Raw genomic sequence first — 5,508 nt, 5'->3', positions numbered from 1 at the left:
TTAAAAAATGTACTATTGTTTTATTATTCATAATTAAATCTTCAATTCATTTGTAATTAAATTTTGTATACTACAGTGTAAGACAGGGGGTAAGATACATTTTTTTTCTAGAGTGATAGTCAATTGACATCATACTATCCACTGAAAAAATTTATTCTTTCCTTAGCTAGCTTATGTGCCACAATAACCTTTTATTGGCTCTTCTGGGACCATTGCATCCCCATATGAATTTTAAAACAACTTGTGTGTTTTGAGTTGTTTTTGCTTCCTGGCTTTATTGAGGTACAGTTGACAAATAAAAATTATATATATATATATATATATATATATATATATATATACACATATATATATATTTCTTAAATATATGTATACTTTGGTTTGCTCACTTGCAAAAAGTGAATAATAATCTATCTTGTACTATTAAAAGAATTCATGTTGATTATGGATTAACCTAAAATAGCACAGTGGCTAGCCCACAGTAAGCACTATATAATCTAATAAAAGACAAATAGGGTAATTAACTGTACCTCCGATATGCTTCCCATTGGCTAATTAGGGTGATATGCAAATTAACTGCCAACCAAGATGTTGGCCGGCAGCCACGCAGCTGAAGCAAACAGGAGGCTTGCTTGCTCCAGTGGTGGAGGAAGCCAAGGTTCCCCGTCTGCCACAGCCCAGCTCTGAGCTCCGGAAGCAACAATGTTTCAATTATAGAAGCTAAACAAACCCAAGATACCTGCTTTCAGCAGCCGAGGTCTCAGAGCTGGAGCCGGGCCTCAGAGCTAAAGCTGGCTCTCAGCTCCAGTGACAGCTATAGAAGGTAAATAAATCCCAGATTAATAAAAAAAAAAAGAAAAAAAGGAGAGGTTGGGAGCTTCAGTTGCCCGCCAGCCTGAAAACGGCCCTCAGCCCCTCACCCAGACTGGCCAGGCACCCCAGTGGGGACCCCCACCCTGAAGGGGGTGTGACCAGCTGCAAACAGCCATCAGCCCGTCATCCAGGCTGGCCAGGCACCCAAGCAGGACCCCCACCCTGATCCGGGACACCCTTCAGGGCAAACCAGCCACCCCCCACCCATGCACCAGGCCTCTATCTTATATAGTAAAAGGGTAATATGCAAACTGACCCTAACAGCAGAAGGACTGGGAATGACTGGTCACTATGACACACACTCACCACCAGAGGGCAGATGCTCAATGCAGGAGCTGCCCTCTGGTGGTCAGGGCACTCTCACAGGGGGAGCTCTGCTCAGCCACAAGCCAGGCTGATGGCTGCTAGTACAGCAGTGGTGGTGGGAGCCTCTCCTGCTTCCTCAGCAGCGCTAAGGATATCCGACTGCAGCTTAGGTCTGCTCCCCGCTGGCAAGTGGACATCCCCCGAGGGCTGCCAGGCTGCCAGAGGGATGTCTGATTGCCATCTTAGGCCAAATCCCCCGAGGAGCAGGCCTAAGCCAGCAGGTGGTCATTCCCTGAGGGGTCCCAGACTGTGAGAGGGCACAGGCTGGGCTGAGGGACCCCCCCCCAAGTGCACAAATTTTTGTGCACCGGGCCTCTAGTATATGTATATTTAAGAAATACAACATGATGGTTTAATATATATGCATTGTGAAATTATGATCACAATCAAGTTAATTAACACTTCTGTCATCACCTCACATAATTATATTTTTGGTGTGTGCTTGAGAACACTTAAGATTTACTCTTTTAGCAACTTTTTAGTATACAGTACAGTATTAACTATAGTCCCCATGCTGTACATCAGACCCCAGAATTTATTAATCTTATAACTGAAACTTTGTACTCTTTAACTAACATCTCCCCATTTCCTCCACTTCCCCCTCTCCCCCAGCTCCTGGCAACTACCATTGTACCCTCTGGTTCTATGAGCTCATAGACTCCACATATAAGTGAGATCTTACTGTATTTGTCTTTCTATGTTTGGTTTATTTCACTTAACTTAATGTCCTCTGGGTTCATCCATGTTGTTGCAAATGGCAAGATAGCTTTCTATTTAAGGTTGAATAATATTCCATTATATATAGATGTGTGTGTGTATATATATGTATAAATTTTCTGTATATATTTGTCTAAAACTTAGGTTGTTTGCATATAGTGGCTATTGTGAATTATGCTGCAATAGACATGGGATACTTCAATATCTTTGAGATATTGGTTGTATTTCTTTGGGATATGTATCCAGGAGTGGGTTTGCTGGATCATATGGTAGTTCTATTTTTAGTTTCTTGAGTACTAGTAACCTCCATACTATTTTCCATAATGGCTATAATATTTTTCATAATACCAATTTAAATTCCAACCAATAGTGCACAAGTGTTCCCTTTTCTCCACATCCTCACCAACACCTCTCATTTCTTATCTCTTTGATAATAGTTGCCCTAACAGGTATGAGGTAATATCATGTTTTTTACTTGCATTTTCCTGGCGATTAGTGATATTGAATACCTTGTCAAATTATAGAATTGAGATTACTCTGGCCTTCTAAAGTGTTAGAAATTATTCTGCCTTTTTCTATTCTCTGGAAGAGTTTGTGCAGGATTGGTATTATTTCATTCTTAAGTGTTTAAATTAATTCACTGGTGAAGCCATCTTGGTTTCTGCCAGTATCAATCACTTTGAAAGATAGTCTTCCTTCAGATGATTTAACTGGTGCTTATATATATGATAAGATTTCTAGGGTTGGAATTTGTGATGATTTTATGGAGAAAAAAATGATGATGATGGAAAAAATAATGGAGAAAAAATCAGATATAATCAGGTAGTGGGCTAACAATATTGTGACTATTCCCATATTTTACATTGGAAATGGGTTCTCTGCTATTGATGATCTCTCAGTGCAAATATAAAAACTAAACTATGAGCCACCTTGACTCAATCCTATAGCCTGGCTTCTATGCTTCATAGTGGGTATCCATTAGGCTGCCTTTCAGAAGGTGTGTGTACTGCTTTGCTATGCTTTGGTTTGCTCACTTGCAAAAAGTGAGTAATAATCTATGTTGTACTATTAAAAGGATTCATGTTGATTATGGATTAACCTGAAATAGCACAGTGGCTAGCCCACAATATGCACTCAATAAAAGCTAACTTGAAAAATGCTTTATTCAGTCACTTTATTTTAGAAGCACTTAGATTTTCTGGAGCATAGATTTTTAGCAGAAGTAACACATTTGGTGTTGATATTTCAAGGTATTATAGCAACTATGACACTTCATTGCATTTAATTATGTCTTCTTTGGCCTATTTGTGGGATTCTAGAAGGAAAGAACATTACCTTATATATATTTATATATCCAGGGCCTGCTCAAATGAAAAAAAGAGTATCAGTGACTGAGATTTATTAAATTATATCATTATCTTAAATTTTAGGAGCATATATATTCCAAAAAAACTTTGGTTTAACAGTTTATCCCCAAGATTTATTTCTACAAATTCTTTAGATTTGGGATAACTTGACATTTTTAAAATAGGTGCAAAAATAAGCCATTCTATAAGGTAAAATCTTACTATACAAAACAGTGAGAAATATTTTATTGATATAATTATGAAACAAAATACACATACCCAAACTTATTAATTTCAACTTTTAAAGTCCTTCACTGAAGGAGCTGAGATCACAAGAAGTAAAAAATAAAATATAAATTTCATGATGAAGTTTGTTCTTGGATATTTTTAGAAGGCAGAGGAATATACCTATATTTTTATACGAGTGCTTGTTTTGGCAGCACATATACTCTACTTCTTTGTACTAAGATAAATTTCAATTTTTTATCTGAAATTTGAATTTAACTAGGTGTCTTGAATTTTTATTTGTTAAACTGGAAACCTAACTATATGATTTCTAATGGAGAAACCCCTAGAGCCAACCTATGTTAAACAGTGGTCTGTGGAAACACAGTTCTAGGCTTATGATTTTCTTAGTACCAACTTTAGAATGGAAATTTCAGTTGTTCTACCTATAGAAAAAAATTCTAAGCAAGGGTTTTGTTTGTGTGCTTTTTTAAAAAAATCCTCACCCAAAGATATTTTTCCATTGATTTTGAGAGAGAGGGAAAGACAGAGAGAAGTATCGATGTAAGGAAAACACATTGATTGATTGCCTCCTGCATGTGCTCTGACAAGGGCCCAGGCTGGGGAGGAATCTGCAACCGAGGTATGTGCTCTTCATCAGAATCAAACCCTGGACCTTTCAGTCTGCAGGCCAACACTCTATCCATTGAGCCAAACTGGCTAGGGCTGTGTGCTTTTTTGAAAAGTCAATGAAAAGAGGATGCAATTTAAGCCCAATCTTTGAAAAATGGTTTTGCCTCAGTTGGATGTCAAAATAGATTTTTATAGACAAGAAAACATTTAAATAGCAAGTAATTAGGTATTGGGATTCTCTGATCCACTACAAAGGAAACATGCCTTTCAGGATAAATGAGAACAAAGGATTATGCACCAACTATTCTCAATGCACAACCATGTAGTCTTTGTATAAATCTATACCAGGAGCCCTAGCTGGTTTGGCTCAGTGTATAGAGCACTGGCCCATGGACTGAAGGGTCCTGGGTTTGATTCCGGTCAAGGGCGCATGCCTGGGTTGTGGGCTCAATCCTCAGTAAGAGACGTGAAAGAGGCAGCTGATCAATGATTCTCTCTCATCATTTTTTCTTTCTCTCTCCCTCTTCCTTCCTCTCTGAAATCAATTATATATAAAATCTGCACCAGGAAATGCTATGATGTACATATTCCTTCTTGAGTGATAATGGACCAAGGAACAGTAATTCTCTGGCTAGATAGACATCCCAGAGAGCTTGTTCTGAAGCTTCCCCAGCTCTGATTTTTCACCAGATGTAAGATGGAGCATGTTTTTAAAAAATATATAACAGTCAACTGATCTGGGTTTAGTTTCCCACATGAAAAGTGAGACTGTTATCTACTCCCACATACATAACAGAGATAATTAAAGAAATACTGAGATCATATGAAACTAATGCCAATTTATTTCTTGGTTATTCCAAGACACCTCCTTTTGTTAAAATGAGCACAATTATTTATATCTGCTAACAAATACCAGTAACTAGGATGAGCCTAATTTAGCATCTGCTCAGTTCATGGTCCATGGGCCCAAGAAACATGAAATAGGGCTAAATAGAGAAATTGAAAAAGGCCTTCATGATGTAAATCTAACCATCATGATCTTCAAAAATGTTCAAATATTTCAAAGAAGGAAGGTAAATTAAGAAGTAATTTGGGGAACAAAAAGCACTGAACTGTAAATATAGTGGGATTTGCAGAGAATTTCCAACTAGGTGTTCCTGTTAGCACAGTATAGGCCAAACAAGACCATAACAAATCAAGGTTATGAACTAGATCTTTTAAAACATAATTAGAATTATGGGAGTGGTTTGAATGGAAGCAAAACATATTTTGGACTGAGATTGGTAGCAATGAAGTCATATTCAAGGGTTTGACTCTTGAGGTAGGCAGACTGTGATAACTACAGTAA

The sequence above is a fragment of the Myotis yumanensis genome, unplaced genomic scaffold (assembly GCF_028538775.1).
Source record: "Myotis yumanensis isolate MYYU_CA2020_CCGP unplaced genomic scaffold, mMyoYum1.0.hap1 SCAF_3, whole genome shotgun sequence".
Taxonomy (NCBI): domain Eukaryota; kingdom Metazoa; phylum Chordata; class Mammalia; order Chiroptera; family Vespertilionidae; genus Myotis; species Myotis yumanensis.
This window is presented reverse-complemented; position numbering follows the sequence as displayed.